At 51.6% G+C, this 19,179-nt stretch overlaps 1 protein-coding gene across 1 annotated transcript in view; it reads right to left on the bottom strand.

Moving 5' to 3' along the window:
- RAB11FIP4 (RAB11 family interacting protein 4) overlaps positions 1-18,793 on the bottom strand; it is a 79,513-nt gene extending 60,720 nt beyond the window's left edge. Inside the window, exon 1 of the mRNA XM_058560316.1 lies at positions 18,726-18,793. The gene's annotated coding sequence lies outside the window, so the exon portion shown is untranslated. The remainder of the gene's footprint in view (positions 1-18,725) is intronic.
- Between the last annotated feature and the right edge of the window lie 386 nt (positions 18,794-19,179).

Below are 19,179 nucleotides of genomic sequence, written 5' to 3'. Positions count from 1 at the left end.
GCCAGACACTGGGAGACAGAGATGAATGAGAGACAGCCCCTGGCCTCCTGAAGCCCAGAATCTAGTGAGGAAGAAAACTATTACCTGGTGGGTAGTATTTCATCCTCCTTTTACAAATGAGGACATTGGCCCCAGAGAGGTTAAGTGATTTGCCCAAGACCACATAGCCCATCCATCTCAGAGGCAGGAATCCACTCCCAGGCCCCAGCATAGCTGGAGGGCACCTGTAGACTACTCTGGCAGCTGGCTGAGGGGAGAAAGTACCTGGAGGAGGGTAAGACTGGAGAGGTGACACAGAGGAGGGGTGCGGGAGACACCAGAGGTGGCAGATTAAAGATAGGGAGTCAGCAGAGCTGTTGCAACAGTCAGACAACCAGGATGAGGGCTGGGACCAGGACTGTCACATTCAGCTGCACAGGTTGTGCACTGCACAACACCCTGAGGTGCCATCCGCATGGACTACGATGAGACTAGTGCCCCTTGAACTTGTGGAGCACAGTGACCCTGGCTAGTAGATAGAGGGACCAGACTCACACATGACTGTGGATATAGCCACAAGCCTTTGGTCCCTGCGTAACAGCTGCTGACCAAACCCCACAGTGTTATCACAGTGCCACATTCTGCTTCCTCTGGGGAAGAAGTGGCCGCTGTGCCCCAAACGTGTTTCACACCACACCCTGGGCCACCCACGGGGCCAGTGGGTTCCGCACTTCTGTAACAAAGATGCTGGTGCAGGAAGGGTTCCAAGAGCAAAGACGGTTGGCAAACTGCCTCAGCCTCCCCACTGGGGGTCTCAGAGGTGCGCGTGAGCATCTTCGAGGCTCCCAGGAGTCCTGCAGCCAAGATGCCGGCTCATCTTCCCTTGATGCGTTTCCCAGACTCCCTTGCAGAGGAGCCCTTCCTGAGGAACACCTTTTAACACCCCCGGCACAGCCCACACTGGGGGCCTCTGTGCCACCCGCCTCCTTCACCCAAACAAGGGCTTCATTTTTAGGACCCTCTATGCCCAGGTCAGAGGCCACGTTCAGGGTCCAAAAGCTCATAGGAATGGGCTGGGGGAGTTCTGCCTCCTCTCCCAGCCCAGGCCTCGCCCCTGCTCCCAGAATCCTTTGTTTCATTTCTTTGGGTAAAAGACTGTCCCCCAGCAATGCAGATGCTCTGTTCAGCAGCCTCTGAAGCTATGCAAACCCCTCAAGGCAAATAAGTCCTTCTGCTCCTTTCTCCCAGGCCAGGGTACCTGGGAGACCTGAGGAGCCTCAGGAAAAGTGGACATGGGGCTGGCTATCTGAGGTCTCTGGGGTCAGACAGGTGCAGATTAAAATACTGGCTCTGCAAACTGTAGTCCTGAGACCTTGGGCAAGCGACTTAATTGCTGTCTGAGCCTCGGCTTCCCCATCAGTAAAATGGGTATAACAGTACCTACTTGGCAGGGGTATCTAGGTAGACAGAATGGGGGTGGGGTGGTGATCAGAGATTAGATACGTGACACTCCATCTGTCCCTCCCCCACCCAGCCCTGGTGTCTGGCTCCTGCTGAGACCTGGGTCCATCTGGAAGGCCTCCTTGTGCTGGGTCTAGAGATATCAGAAGACCAGAGAGAGATGGGATGGAGAGAGACAAGAGACAGGTGGGGGGAGGGGGAGGGAAGGAGAGAGAGAAAGACCGGAGAGGGACAGAGATGGAGTCAGAGACAGAGAAACACACATATAGAGACACAGCAAGAGACAGAGAGAGCACTGGCACAGAAATAGAAAGAGACAAGTGGAGAGGGAGGGTCCTGGCAGCAGAGGGGTGTGGTCACCTGTGGGAGGTCAGTCCCGGCAAACAGGCAGAGAAGGACCCTGCCTGGCCCAGCCTGGCTCCCACCCCAGGGCTGCAGCCTTCCACGCTCCCTCTGGGTCTGTCATCCACTCGGGGCGACAGTGGGGTGGCCCCTCTTCCACCTTCCCACCCTCTCCTCCCCCTTGCCCCAGAGCCCGGAAAGGAGACTAGGGTGGGAGCAAGAACAGCACTGCCTGGAGTTGGGCACCTCTGGAGGAGGGGGAGGATGGGGAGAGCTAGGACCCCCTCAGAGAAGGGGTTGGGGGGGCAGGCCAGGAGCTGGGGACGCCCTTAGGGAAGAGGGGGAGCTAGAAGCGCCTCAGGGAGGGGGCAGGGGTCACGGCCCTGAGCTGCGGACCCCTCAGGGAGGGGTGGGAGTGCAGCCTGCATGTTCCTGGACCTCCCAGAGAGGGGAGCTCCTGACTTCAGGGAGGCCCTCATTCAGTCAGTCAACAAACACTGACCCAATAACTCGATTGGGCCCAGGACTGGGGAGGGCAGAGCAATGAATGAGGCTGGTCCCTGCCCCGGGGGACAGCACAGTGTAGATGGAGGGAGACCTGGGAACCAAAGTATCCCACCCTCCAAATTCCCATTCTTTGCCTTGATCTGCTGGTTCCTACGATCAAACAGAACAAAATGCTTGTTAACTAAACTTTGATGAAGCTTCTCTTCTTCCCCCAGGTCTGTGAACTTTGGCCCACCCTCCGGCTGAGCCAGCATACAGCCCCTTCTTACCAGCCCTCCCAGCATAGTGTGGCCTCAGGGCAAAACATTCTCTGATCTCCTCTGATGACCTTGATGACCCCGCCACCCTGTCATCCCACCTGTTTATTCCTCCCTGTAAAGAAAGCCCCTTTGCCTAAGCCTTGAGATGCCCACAGACCGTATGGTCAGAGCTTCTGCCCTATCGTAGTGGTCCCCTTCCTATTTCAATAGTTCCTCCCCCCTCCTTGGAACAATCCTTTCAAATAGCCTCTCCTTACTAAACCCAGACTCAGTTTTGTTGTTGTTGACATCTGTGACATTATTTACAATAAAAGACATTCACAATTGGACAAACAAAATAAAAATAAACCACACAGAAAAAGGAAGTAACTAATTAAAGTGGAAGTTATTGATTCGCCATTAGCTCTAAGTTTTCTAACTCCCAAAACACAACAGGGAAAGTAGTCAGTTATCCTGCCATGCCTGTCATCTGAGGAGAGAAGGAAATCATTCACCAGGGAAGGCTTTTTTTCTGGTGCAAAATCCTAAAAAGAATGTTTTGAAGCAAAGCGTACAAATCGGATCAGGTTTCCAGTAGCAATTTTAAGGAAGTTGAAGAACTATTCTGTTTAGGGCTGCCTTACACTGAGCCAAGGGGATAAAAATAGAATGTGGGTCTGTGAAGAGATTTCTGCGAGGAGGTGAGATGACACAGTGCTCTCTGACATGGAACCTGACACCAGGAATGGAAATTTAAGGAATAGTGTGTCCTCCGGCCGACTTTCTCCCGTGTCACTGATTCTGCCTGTAAGTTCAGGACTGCGCTCTCTCTGAGGGAGGGGCCCCTTCCGGGCATCAGCTGAGGTTCACCGCAGCAGATAAAGATCCTGGCATGCTTCCGGGTGGGAGGGGTGCCGGCCCTCCACCCATCTCAGGGGTCCTTTTGGCCTGGATTAAAAATTCCCTCAGGAGAGCAAGAATGTTCCCAGTCACAGCACAGGAAGAAGACCGGCTGGGCATGGTAAAGGCTGCCCTTCTGAAATGGGTTCTGGATGTAAGGCCACGGCATCCTAGCTGAGAAGATGCTCAGCTTCCCAGCCCTGTAGTCACAGGAGCTGTCTCTGCCCAGCTAGATCCAGCGAGCGTGTACAAAGCAGGGGCTAGGCAAGGCATGGAGGCGGGAACTTGTTCAGTGCTCTTCCTGCCCATCTGCACTGTGCTGATAATCAAAGAAGCTTGGAGAATGTGGTCAGCTAAGCCTGGGAGCCCCACAGAGCCCATAGCAAGTTCCCTGTAAGAATCAGACCTTATGCTGTGTTTTACATTATTCTTAGCCATTTTCACTGTCCTGGTCAGGAAACGGAATGTAGCCACAATGAGGATGGGAACAGCTGTTTATTGCTCTAATGAAATATTTGAACATGCTCCCTCAGGCTCAGCAGGCGTGTTCCTCAGTCATCAGGCCCTCCCTTCCCCGGGAGAAGGGTGTGACAGGGACGAACCCAATTCTTGGGAATGCCCCGGGCTGTATTTCCTAGTTGTGCAAGAGCAGCAGGTCGGCTGTGGGGTTAGTGATGCAGGTGTGGAGGACGCCTGGGACACAGGCATCGCTTGTCAGCACCTTGTCAGCGACCCTGGGGTAAAAGGTATTCAATCTACATGATACGTCTCACAATCTATGCATTACGAATTGAGAGATTCCAGCATTTTCTAGGCACCATGCTGGGTGCTCTCTACGCACTCTCACTTTCATTTTTACAATAACCCTGTGAGGAACACACCACTTACAACGTCATTTAGCAAGGGAAGAAAGTGAGGCTCAGAGAGGTTAAGTAACTTGCTCAGGGTCGCCCAACTAGTAAGTGACATGATACAAACCCAGGAGCCCCAGGCCCCAAGCCCATGCTCTCCCCAAGTTTAAATTAACCCTTTGCCTCCAGGGCCCATCAGGTATGCTTATCCATGCCTACTCCCGAAACCAAAGCTTGGAAACCCCTCAGCCTCTGGGTCTGGATGGCAGCGCCTCCCAAATCCCAGCCAGGTGGGCTGTCCTGTCCTGCACCAGGGCCGCGAGCCTGGCCTGACTTCCGGCAGACACGACACCCCCAAGGAGCCTGCCTTCACGAGAGGAGCGGAGCGCAAAGAGAGAGCAGAGCAGGGACAGAAGCAAGTGGCTGGGCGCCGTTGCTGGCAGAGAGTCAGTCTTGTCTGTCACAGCAGCAGAAACGTGGAGACGGAAACCCAGCGGGCCTCAGCACGCACGTGCGGAGGTGACAGCCACGGCTAGAAACAACGCCTGCTGGTGGCGGGGGGAGGAGAGAGGAGGCAGGCGAGGGACCCCTCAGGCTCTTTCCACCTCTTCCCACGGCATGGCATTTAAGGCCAGGGCTGGGGGAAGGGCCCACATGTTACCAAAGCTCTGCTGGTGTGATGCCGACCCACAGCGTCCCCACCACCGGGGAGCTCGTGAGAAATGCAGGATCGCAGGCCCACCCCAGACCTCCGGAATCAGAGTCTGCATGTTGTTCAGCTCCCACGTGATTCATGCACACGTCAAAGTTTGAGAGTCCAGGGGTAGAGTCAGAGCAACCAGTCACCTCCCTTGCAGCTCCCTTCTAAGCCCCCGGAAGCACGGAGGCAGATTTGTACACCCTTTGAGCTGGTGGGGGGGCAGGGCGGGGCAACTGCTCCTCAGCAGGAGGAAACCCTCCCTGGCACGGAGCTGACCTTCCACAGCTGAGACTCGTCCACCACTTGGGCAACAAATACGAACCAGCAGCTTCTCCATGCCAGGCACGGTGCTCGGCGTGGAGGGCACAGCAGTGCAGGAGACAGGCCAAGTCCTCGACCCAGGGGGCTTACAGTCCAGTGGGGGAAAGAGGACACACAGAGACAATCAAGATTCTGGCAAACAGTGGTGCGCGCTCTGAAGGAAATGAGCAAGGTATTATGATAGGGATGGGGGATGGGGTGTGGAGGGGGTTCCTTAAAATGGGTGGTCAGGGAAGGCTTCTCTGAGGAGGCGTCATTTGTGCTGAAACTTGAAGAATGTGACAGCAGGGGTGCAAAGATTTGAGGGACGAGGGTTCTAGATAGAAAGAATAGCAAGGCAGAGTTAAGCAACCAGCTTAGGGTATTTGAGGAACAGAAAAACAGCCAGTGTGGCCGGAACAGCAAGGATCACGGGGAAGATGGCAGGGGACGAGGTCACAGGTCCAGGCAAAAGTGAAACCTGGTAGGCCACGGTGAGAAGTCAGGGTTTAGGATTTTATTCTGAGTAAGACGACAAGTGATTGGAGCATCTTAAGCAAGGGAGTTCCAGGACCTGATTTAAGAGTTTAACAGAACACTCTGGCTGTTGTGTGGAGAATGGACTACAGAATGGCAAGAGAGAATGCAGGTGACCAGGTTGGGGGACGATGTCAGGCTCTGACAGGTTGGGGCGTGTAACTATGGAGGTGGAGAGAAGTGGATGGCTTAGGACATATCCTGGAGGTAATTTTTTTTTTTTTTTTGGTGAGGAAGATCGGCCCTGAGCTAACATCCGATGCCAATCCTCCTCTTTTTGCTGAGGAAGACTGGGCCTGGGCTAACATCCATGCCCATCTTCCTCCACTTTATATGGGACGTTGCCACAGCTTGACAAGAGGTGGGTCAGTGCGCCCCCGGGATCTGAACCGGCGAACCCTGGGCCGCTGCAGCGGAGCGCGCGCACTTAACTGCTTGCGCCACCGGGCCGGCCCCAATCCTGGAGGTAAAACCAACAGGCCTTGCTGATGGGTTGGATGTGGAAGGAAGGAGAGAGATTAACCATGACTTGATCCTTGGTCTGAGCAACCAGGTGGATGGGGGAGCCATCTACTGAGATGGGGGAGCCTTTTCCGGGGCTGCAGGGTTGGAGCAGGATCAAACAATGTAGTGTCGGGCGTGTCTGAAATGCCCATTAGATATGAGTGCAGGGTGGGGGGCATAGGTGGTTCCATATAGGATCTGGAGCCAAAGGTAAAGTCAGAGGGGACACACTCTCTTGGGACCCCACAGTGAAATGGTGCATTTAGGGCCCTGGGACCCGACAAGCTCACCAGGGGAGTGAGTGGAGGTGAGGAAGAACAGAGAGCTGAGGATGGAGACCTGGCTTAATGAAGACCACTTAGTGGCAGCCACGGGGATGAGAAGCCAGCAAAGGCGATGGAGGAGGAGCGGCCTAAGAGGTAGGAGGCAGCCAACAAAGTTAAGGGAAGGAGGAGTCCCAAGAAGGGAGGGGTTGGCTGTGCCAGGCCCTGCCAAGAGTTCTTGTAAAATGCAAACGGAGAACTGCGTTTGCCAAGACGGAAGTCCCTGGTGACATGAGAGGTGTTTCAACCGAACAGAGGAGCCAGGATGTGATTGGGGCGGGTAGCAGAGGGAAAGAGGGACGAGAAAGGGGGTTCAGATGAGTGTTTGGAGGAAATATCTGGGCTACAGGGGAGGGAAAAGGGGATATGAAGTTCTGCTCCCCCATGGGCGTTATTATAGTGCATCAGCTCCACGCATCCAGGAGAGGGCGCAGCACCGGCCCTGCGGGTTAGGGGGCTCTTGGTGGGGACAAGTCCTAGAGCAGGCAAGACGGGCAGGGGTCCAGAGCTCAGGCACAGGGTGGCCTTTGTCAGAGCAGGTCACCACCCCAGGAGGGAAGCTGTGTGTGTGCGCAGTTGGAGGCAGGCTGGTGGCTCTGGTAACAGGAAGGTGAGGGACTTCTCCATGTCACCTGTGTTCACAGGGATTGCCCTCAGGGATCTGGGCCGTACTGAAAAGACAACAATCGCAGCTACCACTTACTGGGGGACCCTCCTCTTCAGGACCCATAGAGACATTATCCCACTTCATTCTCACCAGAACCCTGCAAGTCAGGCACTACTACCCTGATTTTACACATGCAGAAATGAAGAAGGCTCAGAGAGGTGAGGCACCTTGCCCAACGACACACAGAGAAAGTGGCCTAGCATAATTCACACTCAGCTCGCCTGACTCAAACCTGAGCTCCTTCCAGGGTTCTGAGCAGCCTGGGTGGGGATTAGCAGTTCCTGGTGAGGATCTGGCCAAAAGGGCTTCCTGTGGGTTCAGGGCAGCCCCAGACAAAGGGGACTCAATCAAGCCTCCTTGAGGCCAGCCGTTAGAGGAGGCAGAATCATGTCACCCCCCCGGGCCTGCCCACGGAGCCCCTCCCTGGCCCTGACCACCTAAGGCCAAATTTCCCTGTTTTTCCCTTCCTCCCCAGTCAAGAGCAGTTTTATTATTAAAACGGACATTGCTGGGGCCGGCCTGGTGGTGCAAGCGGTTAAGTGCACGCGCTCCGCTGCGGCAGCCCGGTGATTGCTGGTTCAGATCCTGGGCGCGCACAGGCCCACCGCTTGGCGAGCCATGCCGTGGCGGCGTCCCATATAAAGTGGAGGAAGATGGGCACGGATGTTAGCCCAGGGCCAGTCTTCCTCAGCAAAAAAAAAAAAAAAAAAAAAAGGAGGAGGATTGGCAGATGTTAGCACAGGGCTGATCTTCCTCACACACACACACAAAAAATGGACATTGCTTTTGTTTTACTACAATAAAACAGCAATAATAGTAATAGCTTACATAAAGTGGTCACACAGCAGAGGAAGGTGGACACAGGTCCATTATAGGAGCAGGAGCTTCTAAAGTAAAACTATTTTAAGTCTTCCTTGTTATCTTTAAAATGTGTGAATTACGTTCCGTGTCTGTTTTAATGTTTGACAATGTTTTCCCCGATTCTTGCAGTGAATTGATGCTGCAGGAAGAGGCTCCTTGGTGTCCTGGAGCACGCTGGGATCCCCTCAGGCCTGGGAGCCTTGAGAAGTACCACCCACAGCACTGTAGGGGCCTAGCCCTCCTCCCCACATCATCTCAGATAATCCCCCAAAGACCCAGTGAGGGTCCCCGTTTTACAGTCTCCTCTTGGGATTGGCTCTCAGGAAAGAAAAACACCTACTCCAATGTCCTCATCTCACCGTTGAGGATGGAGATGTGGCCACGGCCACAGAGCAAGGACCCACGTTTCCTCACACTGTACCCAGGTGCCAGGGGTCACCATACACCGACTGCACAGACACTCACAGTGCCCACGGTATGTTCCCAGAGCCAGCAAGAACCGAGGCCACTGCCTCCTCCCAGTTCTGGGCACAGGTGCCAAGGAGTGGACGCTCTGCCTCACAAAGACAAGGCCTACCACCCCACAGTGCTCCCCCATCTTCTCCACACCCCACTTGCCAGCTGCTTTGCACCTAGGAAAACAGGCCCGTTGAGCAGGCACCAAGAATAGACACTTGAAATGCGTTTTGGAGGCGAGAAACAAGGACAGGACCCCCTCCTGGGCCCCTCCTCTCTGCCCCGTTTCAATTTGATGTAAATTGTACTAACCTAAAGGGCTAGGAGATCAATATGGGCAAATCCAAACTGAGGGACAGTCTCTGGAGCCTTGAATTCATAAAAAATGTCAGTGTCAGGCTGGCCCGGTGGCGTGGTGGTGAAGTTTACACGCTCTGCTTTGGCAGCTCAGGGTTCGCGCGTTCAGATCTCAGGCGCAGACCTACACGCCGCTCATCAAGCCACACTGTGGTGGCATCCCACATACAAAATAGAGGAAGATTGCCACAGATGTTAGCTCAGGGCTAATCTTCTTCACCAAAAAAAAAAAAAAGTCAATGTCATTAAGGGTGAAAAAAAGCTGGTAAACTATTCTAGATTAAAGGAGACTCAAGAGACACGACAACTAAAGGTAATGTGTGATGCTGGATTGGATCCAAGATCAGAAAGAAAAGCTATAAAAATACTGGGAAAACTTGAATATGAAGCTTATGTTAGATAATAATCTATTGCGTCAGTGTTAAATTTCTGACAAGTGATAACTGTATTGTGGTTATGTAGGAGAATATCTTTGCTCTTAGGAATGGCCAAGTATTTAACAATGAAGTGTCATAATGTCTGCAACTAATTTTCAAATGGTCCAGCAAAAAAAAAAAGTGTGTTTATAGACAGACACACATATACAGAGAAAGCAGATGTAGCCGCATGTTAACGGGTGAATCCAGGGTGATGGATATGCGGGTATTCACTGTACTGCTTCTGCAACTTTTCTGAAAGTTGAAAATTTCCCAAATAAAAAGTTGGAGGAAAAGTGAACTTGCTAGGTCTTTGTTGAGTAAAAGTGATCTACTCTCCACTCTCACACCTCCTGCCGTGGGAGCCTGGGCTGTCAGGTTTCTAAACCGGGTGGCAGATGAGGAACTTCCTCATAAGATTCCTGTTTAGGCTCTGACACATGGGGCGCCCCCGCCCTGCTGACCCAGAGTCCCCGTGGGCCTGTGCAGGGCCCCTCTCTGGAAAAGCAAAGTCATGGCTCACTGGACTCCAAGAATGCTCCCTCCCGGCGCGTGAGCACCCAGGGAGCCGGGTTCTACGGGAGACACCTTGGTCCAGGGCCCTGCAATCCCAAACCACCCTCCCTAGAGGATGCCATCTGGGGCCAGGAGAAAAGGGCAGCCGACATTTGTTGAGCACACACGCTATGCCAGGCATTGGCCATTTTTAAGGTATAAGACTCTTCCCCCGACCCCAGCTTCTGCATTCCATCCTTAGGGAAGGAAGTGTTGATGTGAGCTGGCCAGAATCCAGGACATTGTACGTATGGGTCATGGCTTCACGGAATTGTCTGAGGAGCTTTAAAAAATGCTGATGCCTGGGTCCCATCCCTGGAGGTTCAGGGTTAATTGGGCTGGTGCACAGCCTGGGCATCCAGTATCTTAAAAGCTCCCAGGTAACTCTAATATGCAGCAAAGTTTGAGAACTCCTGGTTTAGACACTTGGTTTTCAACCCTGGGTGTGTATTAGAATTATCTGGGGAGCTTTACAAAACAGGTGAGTGGACCAATCAAATTAGAATCTCAGGGGGTGGGACCCAGGCTCCAGTATCTTCTGAAAGCATCTACATGATTCCAACGTGCAGCCAGGGTTGAGAACCACTAGTTTAGACCGTGCTGTTTCTGACAATCAACATCTGTCCTGATGTGACTGTACGCATGACCAAACATCTGTCCTTATGTGATTGTGTGTGTATGTGTGCTTTCCCACAGTTATCTGTGTCGAAAATGTACTTAACTCACTAATGAGGGACCAGCAGGTTGGGATAGCTGCTTCAAAGGAGAAAGGGAGAGATCAAAGGATGAATGAACATCCAGGAAAGAAAGAAGGCAGAAGTAAGACTGCAAAGTTAGATATGAAATTGGTGAATGTCCTACAGGGTAATAAAACCAAAACTTTTCCTTCTGCTTGGCTTTAAAAGGACAGGATGTAAGTGGCCACTCACTAAAGTTTGTTCAAGCTCCTACTCAGCGAGGCTAAGTTCTAAAGATATGTGTGAACTTGAGCATCAGAGTCGGGTCAGGCAGGAGCTGGAGCACAAGCTGGAGCTCAGGGGCAGGAGGTGGGGGACAGACGGTGCAGCGCAGACCAGGGTGAGGGAACTAACACAAGGGGCTTCAACATCTGCTCTGCTTCTATCCCAGCCACCTTTGGTTTCATCAGAGTTCAGTTACCTCCCAAAGATAGGAATTGAAGATCTTTTTCTTCTTATAGAAATTCTGAGGCTTGGGGTAAGTAAATTATTCTTTCATTTTGGAGGAGGGAGGTGTTGGAACACAACAAAAATCCTGGGGCCATCTATAAGCAGAAACGATCAAGCAAGGCTCCTCCCTGAGCTGTGAAACACCCTCCCGCCTCGCCAGGCCAGTGCAAGCACGGCGCCACCACCCACACCTCCACCGGCACAGCTGAATCAGAGCGCTGTTTGTCAGAAGAAGTATTTTTAGAGTTTAAAAGTGCCGTTGTCACCAGCGGTTTTAGAAATGCTTGCTTCAGGAGGGATGAAATGAAGCAACAGTGGACTTGGACCTTCAGGCTGTAAGCGCTCCCAGGCCAGCTCTAGAGAGAAGCACGGGGCAGATTTTTAATAACTGTTCTGGCAAAACTGGGGTTTGGCAAAACTCCTTCTGAATATGAGCAGAAGAGCCAGTCTGGGCTCAGGCTGAAGTCTGGGTTCCGAGAAAACCCCATTTGCTTTGCCATCAGGAGACTGCTTAAGCATAACCTTGCAAAGAACTTCTGGTTCCTGTGAGGTGAGGCGGGCAGGAGGGAAGGTAAGAGGGGCTGAGAGGAAAAAAGGAAAATTGGATCCCTATCACACTGCAGACATCAGAATTCATTCCATGGATCAAAGCTGTAAACGTAAAAACTGAATACGTAAAATAGAAAAATAGGATAGTTTCACAATCTCAGTTGGAAAGCCTTTCTAAGCATTACACCAAAGGCCGAAGCCATCACGGAAGAGATTGATGAGTTGGCTATAAGATTCTTTTATTTGCTGTCATAAATGGTTAAAAATAAATGGTAAGCTGAAAAAATGTTTGTAATGTATGTCCAAAGTTATATTTTTAGTTCTTATAAATCAATGACTATGAATACATCCATAGAAACCAGGGTGAAGAACGTGGACAGGCAATTCACGAAGAAAAAACTCCCAGTGACTGATAAATGTAATTCAAGAAGCTCAACCATATTTTAATTCAAAAGAGCAATCCTAATTTTAGCCTCTCAAATTGGAAAGATTTGAGAAATCAGTAACACGCAGTATCAAAAGGGTAGTAGGAATCTGACACAATCTTGATGGGAGAGTTATTGAGACAAATCTTCTGCAAACGAATTTGGCAGATGTATTAGAGATTTTAAGATTGGCATCCTTTTCATAAAACAGTTTCCACCTATCAGAATTTATCCCAAAGGTTGGGAAACTTTCCCTGTAAAGGGCAGATAGTAAATATTTGAGGCTTTGCGGGCCATACAATGCTGTGGCAGTCACTCATCTCTGTTGCAGTGTGAAAACAGCCATAGACAAGAGGTGAGCGATGGGCGTGGCTGTGTTCCAATAAAACTTTACTTACAGAAACAGGCTGCTAGATTTGCCCCATGGGGACTATAATTTGCCAACCTCTGACTTACTCTAAAACAATGACTGCTGCTGTGGAGAATGATTTAGCTACAAGAATTATTATTACTCTGCTTTTGTTAAGCCCTGAAATTAAGTTAAAATATACATATGCCCAACAATAAGGAACTGGTAAATAAATTTGGTTGTCTTCATGTGATGAAATATTATATAGCCATTTAGATTTAGGTAGAAAAATAATATGGCTACATTGTTATATAGATTCAGCATGTTGGAAAATAATATGTAAGTGAACTATTAGAACTAATAAGGGAGTTTAATAAGGTTGTTATGACAAGACCAACACCAAAAATGAAAAGCTGTCCTATATGGTAGCCATAATGAATTAGAAAATATAACGGCAAAAAGATCCTTTACACATCACAGCAGTAGAAGCTCTAAAAGAAAGTCACCCTACAAAGAAATGGTGCAGAACCTATTTGAGAAAATCAAATCTTTCCTGAAGGGCATAAAGGAAGGCCAGAATAAATGAAGACATATACTACGTTCCCAGATGAGAGGAACGTTGTAAAGAAACTAATTCCCTGCAACGATGTACAAATTTCAAAGAAAATCTCTAGCAGGATTTTTGATAGAATTTGACAAAAAAAGACTATTCTGGAAGAGAAAATACGTAAGAATAACAAAAAAGATTTTTAATAAAGAATGACGAGGGAGGCTTTCTCTATCAGATATCAACATATAACGCAAGAATAACTGACATTGTGGTTTTGGCTTAGAAATAGGCAGAAAAATAGATCACTATAACAGACCAGAGTCCAGAAAGAGGCCTGTGTTTATAAGGAAAGTGTGCACACCATAGAGGGGTGAAATTTCAAATGAGCGGGGAAAGAGGGATTATTCAGCAACAGGAACTTGAACAGCTGGCAACATTTGGAAAATAATAATACCAGATATCACCCTCACCAAAACCAAAAATATGCCCCAGGTGGATCCCAGAGCTAAGCATAAACACTTTTTGTCTAAAGGTATTAAAAAAAAAAAAAGGAGTATATGTATATAGCCTTTAAGGTAAGCAAGGCACAAAATAATAAACAAAATGTAAATGGCATAAAAAGATGGATAATGATTACACCAGAATTTAAAAATTCTATACAATAAAAGACACCAAAAACAAGATTAAAATATAAGCAAAATGCATAAAGATTGATAGTGAGAATATAGATTTCTTACAAATCAATCAGGGAAAGATAAACAACCCAATGGAAAATGGGCAAAGAACATGAACAGGCAATTCACAAAAGAAGAAATGCAAAGGGCCAGCGAGCATTAGGAAAGATGGTCTACTTCACTAGTACATGGCAACACAACAGCAGCGAGAGTGAGTTTTCGTCCCTCAGATTGGTGAGTAGCAGAAGGGAGGGGAGAGGAGTGGAGGGGAGACCTGTAGGCAGACGGAGAACCTCCAGGGCGGACAAACGGGGAGGAAATGGGCACTCTCACATACTGTTGGATGATACAATTGGTACAGTCTTCTTGGAAGAAAAATTTGGACACATCCATTAAAAAATAAAATTTCATACCCTTTGATACAGCAATTCCATTTCTAGATATCTAATCCTAAAATACTTAGAGAAGCGCTCTGTGGAACATGGATAAGGATGTTTGCTATGGGCGCTCTGCGGCGTGTGAAGGAGATGAGCTCAGCTTAAGCCCTGCCATGAAGCAAAAATGGTGTCACTGTGCTGGGAACATCTGGGAACTCTCCTGGAGGGTGAGGTTAAAGCAGTGATAGAGGGCATGGGGCCCCAAGGAAGCTCAGTGCAGATCCTCCTCCAGACTGGGGGCAGGTTGGGGCAGAGGGAACTAGGGAAGGCTTCCTGGAGGAGGTGGTACCTATGTAAGTCTTAAATGATGAGCAGAAGTTAGCCTAGAGACAGTGGGTGGGAGGACATCCCAGAGACAGTGGGTGGGAGGACATCCCAGGAGAAAGACAACTTGTGCAAAATCTGAGAGGCAGGAGAGAACATGGCCTTTTCAGAAAACCAGGAGCAGTCAGGTGTCCCTAATTTCAGGGTGTGAGATTTGCCGTGGAGCGAGATGAGGCTGAAGAAGCAGGTAGAAGCCAATGACGGCTTTTATCATTGGTGATGAGGGGCCACAGAACGGGGTGACATAGTCAGAGCAGCTCCTTAGGAAGATCCTGAGGCAACTGTTGGATGCGGGTCTGGAAAAAGAAAGGCTGGGGACGATGAGGAGAGCCGGTAGGCAGCAGTGGTGGAGCGATGAGGGGGTGAGGGGGGCCCAGATGACTCAGGCCTACTGCATGTGGGGGCATCGAGGATGACTTTCTGGTTTGGGGGCTGGCTGGATGGTGCCACCATCGCTGAGATGGCAGTTACGTAGAAGGAGCATACGGCTAGACGCCTTATTCGATTTATGGCTCCCCTATTAATTAGCCCTGTGGGGGAATGACCCAGGGCCCAGGTCCTTAAGGGCGTGTGGAGTCAGCTTTCATGTCACTGCCCCTTGCCTTGGAGGCCCGAGGGTGGGGCTCTCCACACCTGCCCCTGCCCCCTCCCCGTGGAGACTCCTACACCATATGGATTGGAGGCTGCAACAAACGGAGGCCAGTGGGCAGCCTGTGGAGAGGCCAGCCTCAGGTAGGGCTCCCAGCACGTTCTCTGAGACCTCAGCCTAGGGACGCCCATCCATGGACACAGGGGACACCCAGCATCCTGCCCTCTGACCAAACTCAAATCCCCCTGGGAAACTTGCCCAACAGTGGGTTTACCAAGCCCTCAACGAGGTTTTTTGTGGCCAGGGAACCCAGGCTCTGAGGACACAGGCAGGGTGACATCCAGTAAGTTCTAGAACTGGTGTGGTGTAGGTGCCACCTACCCCGGATGGACTCACATCAGCCTGCAGGTTTGGACAGCAGGCCCAGAGCCCCTGCTCTGTAGCCCAATGGTGGGGGGCTCACGGGGCCTGGGAGAGGGTGAGCAGGGTGGGGTGCTCTCAGGATGCCCCATCACAGCTGTTTACCATCAGCCAACACTAAAGCATTTCACTGTTTTAACCAGACCCTCATCAAGTGGTGACGTCAGAGGTCCCTGCCCCACCCTGCAGGGAGGAGAAGGGGGGGTGTGCTCCTGCTGTCCCGTCGTATGCCATCCCTGCGTGGTCTCCAAACCACTCAGATTTTTGTCCCCAGTGGCACCTGGGAAGCCCGCATAGTGATCCAGGCTCTGCTGGGTTGGTTGGTCTCCAAGTGACCCCTAGGGGACAGCTGGGACACAGCAGGGCACTGAGGCCCTGGCCTACAAGATTAGGACCTGCCCCCGGCTGGCCCCCTCAGCTACCCCCACCGAGGCTGCACCCCTCCAGGCCTTTAGCCAAGTGGAGCCCAGAGCTGCACATTACAGGACCCTCAGCTGGGAAGAGGATTCATTCACATCACAGGGGCCAGGAACCCCGCACCCCAGCAGGCTGGCCTTAGAACCACCCCCCTTACCCCCTTCCAGCACTCCGGGGCCTGTGGTGAGGAACAGAGCCCAGGTCAACTGGGTGCTCACGAACAAGTGAGCACTGTGTCCGCCATCAGTGGCCGTCTTGCCCGGCTCCGGCCGACAGAGCCACCTGTAAGGGCCAGACGTACGCAGAGAGCAGAAAAGAGTTGACCCAGGAGCGGCTTAAACCAAAAGCAATAAAAACCCATATGTGCAAAGTCCCGAGAGAGAGAGAATGAGGAGAGCACTGGGGTTGCTGAGATTCCACTGCCGTGATCTCTCTGCTTTTCTAGAACGTCCAGATTCTGTATTCTGGAAAAACAAGATTGCTTTAAAAAGATCACCCTCTTGGAGGCCCACTCTTCTGCCCGTTTCTCACCTTCTCTCCACCCCCAGCGTGGATGGCACAGTGTGGGGGCCACGAGAGCAGCCCGCGGCTGCAGGAACAAGACCCTGCCCGGGTACCGCTGCGGGGAAGCCCCGGCCACGGCCCCGCTCTGCCCTCCAGCTCCTCACCGGCCGGCCTTAATTCTGACATAATTTTGAAACACCAGTATCCAAGGGTGAAACAAAAGATGGAAACTACAACTTCAGCACCACTTTCTCACACTAATTTCCGAAACATAGCACCAGGAGGGAGGGAGTTCTGGTGGATTAGCTGTCTGTTTTCTCACTGAAATTTCTCACCGAAATTTCACAAGTCCTCTAGACGGCCATGGCAAGCTCTATTTTACAGCTGAGGAAACTGAGGCTCAGAGGGGTTGGAGTAACTTGCCCCTGTTTGCATGGCTAGTCAGTGGCCAAATTGGGGTATGGACCCAGTTCTGAATGACCCCACCTCCTCACCTGGCTTTCCGTACAGCAATCCATGAGGGGCCCACTCCAAAAAATTCTGGGGACACTCAGTGTTCGCCCCCTATTCGGGGTCCTCTGCCCTGGTCCTGGTCCCGTTAGTTGGCCCCAAATGCACATACACCCCACATCCGCAGCTGGTTAAGGCAGGCCTGGAGCCCTCCTGCTGGCCTCTGTGCCTGCCTGGAGCCTGGTTCTCTTCACTCGCCCCTGAGGACCCTCGTTTTGGGCACAGCATCCTGAAGTTCAGCCACCTGACCCTACCTGGGAGCCCTGGCCCCACACTGGGGCTGGCTTTGGTCTCTGCCACCTCTGAGCCTTGGCCTTCTCCAACAGCATTCTGCTGGGCAGCCACTGGCACTATGGCCCTCTGTACAGACGCCCCCTCACCCAGTCCCAACCCTGACCCCACCTCCCAGCTGGATCCCAAGAGGTGCGCCATTGGCCAAAGTGACCTCCAGGGTCCTGAGCCTCCTTCGGCTATAGAAGATTCTCATGTTTTGGGTCCAGATGAGGCACCAACCAGAGGTGGAGGAGAAGCTCTGGAGCTGGCCTGGAGGAGAAACCAAGATAACTGTCTTCCAGCTCTAGGGTGTCTCAGCCAGAAGGGACCTTAGAGACGGTCAAGGGGTATCTTAAACTGCATTTCTCTGTAGGATGAAGCTGCAAGTGTTTGGAAAAATAGTTTCAAGTTTTATAATAAACGATTAGGCGATGATAATGGTAAAGCAGAGCCATTGGGGACTGTGGTCTTTGTCCCACTTCCTGGTACCAGAGCTCCTAAAATCCCTGGAACTTCCTGAGGGATGGGAGTGACTTTGGTTAATCACAGGACCCCTTCCAGACACACCTGAATTCACGCTAATGAGGTGACTCAGGGTAGGGACCCTAGAGAGTCTCAGGATGGGGCTGGTCACCGGAAAAACCAGCAGCAAGTGAGAACTTCCAGCCCCACCCACCCTCACCTCCAGGAAGTGAGAGGGGCTGGAGATTGGGTTATAAAAACTCTTGAACAAAGAGACTGAGAGCTTCCAGGCTGGAAGCACACTGCTGCGCTGGGAGGTGGTGCGCCTGAGAGGACACGGAATCTCTGTGCCCACCCCCCCAACTTTGCTCTATGCAGCTTCCCCAATGGGCTGTTCCTGAGTTGTATCCTTTATAATAAATCGATTGTAAATATAGTGTTTTCCTGAGTTCTATGAGTTGTTCTAGTGAATTATTGAACCTAAGGGGGGGTTGTGGGAACCCCCACATTGGTAGTCGGCCTGGCAGAAGTGCAGGTAGCCTGGGCACCCCATTTGCGGCTGCCCCCAAGTGTGGGGAGTCTTACGGGACTGAGCCTTCACCCTGGGGTCTGTACTAACTCTGGGTGGTTAGTGTCAAAATTGAATTGAATTGCTGGACACCCGGATGATGTTGGAGAATTGGAAAATTGGAGAACTGGTTGCTGTTATTTTGGAAAAAAACATACTGGGACCTGTTGGCTCAGTGGGTTATGGCACAGGAGGAAAAAAAATTATAGTCTTGCCTGCTGTTGACCTCAAGCCTGTCACTTTCCCTCTCTGGGCTCAGTTTCTCCTCGGTACCATAAAGGGGGAATAAAGATGCCCTGTGAGGACCCCCAGCTCCTGCACTCTGCTGTGGCTTCTCAAGGGGCTTCATTGCTCCAGTTCCAAGAACTGTTTCTTGACTTTGAAGCCAAAGCGTCCTCGGAGGGAGGCTCTGGGGCCTCCCAGACACTAAAATGGGGAAGCAAAGGCAGGAAGACCCAAAGAGCAGGGTGGGCCACAGGAGGCACCCCCATCCCTGCTGAGCAAGGAGGTGCCAGAAGCCGACCCCTCCTACCTGCTCCTCACAGTCTGGGATCTCCGGTGCGCAGGGCAGCGTCCCTGCACTCTCCACGGACAGCACGTCCTTTAGCAGCTCCTCACACCCTGTGGACAGACAGACAGACAGTGGACGGTCAGGGCCTCAGCCCAGCACGGCAGCTCTGCTTCTGATGAATGGGCCTTGGGGAGGAAGAGCTGCGGGAGGCGGGCGGCTGACCATTCAAAGGCAGGATGGAGCACACAGACTATGGAGAGGCTGGTCCAGGGCTCTGCGGAGGGAGCTGACACAGGTCCTTGCCCTCCAGACTTTCTTCCACTGAGACTGTCTGCAACAGGGAGCACACAGAAGAGACACTCCTAAACGCCCAGGGCAGGCTGGGGGCCAAGGGAATCAAGGAGGCCTTCCTGGAGGGAGGGATAGACGATAATACTCCCTGCCTGGCTCACAGGGACTCCAAATGCACACATGG

This window comes from Diceros bicornis, chromosome 18 (assembly GCF_020826845.1).
Source record: "Diceros bicornis minor isolate mBicDic1 chromosome 18, mDicBic1.mat.cur, whole genome shotgun sequence".
In the NCBI taxonomy this organism is placed as follows: Eukaryota; Metazoa; Chordata; class Mammalia; order Perissodactyla; family Rhinocerotidae; genus Diceros; species Diceros bicornis.
Note: the sequence above shows the minus strand (reverse complement) of the source record. Positions and strands in the feature narration are given on the sequence as shown.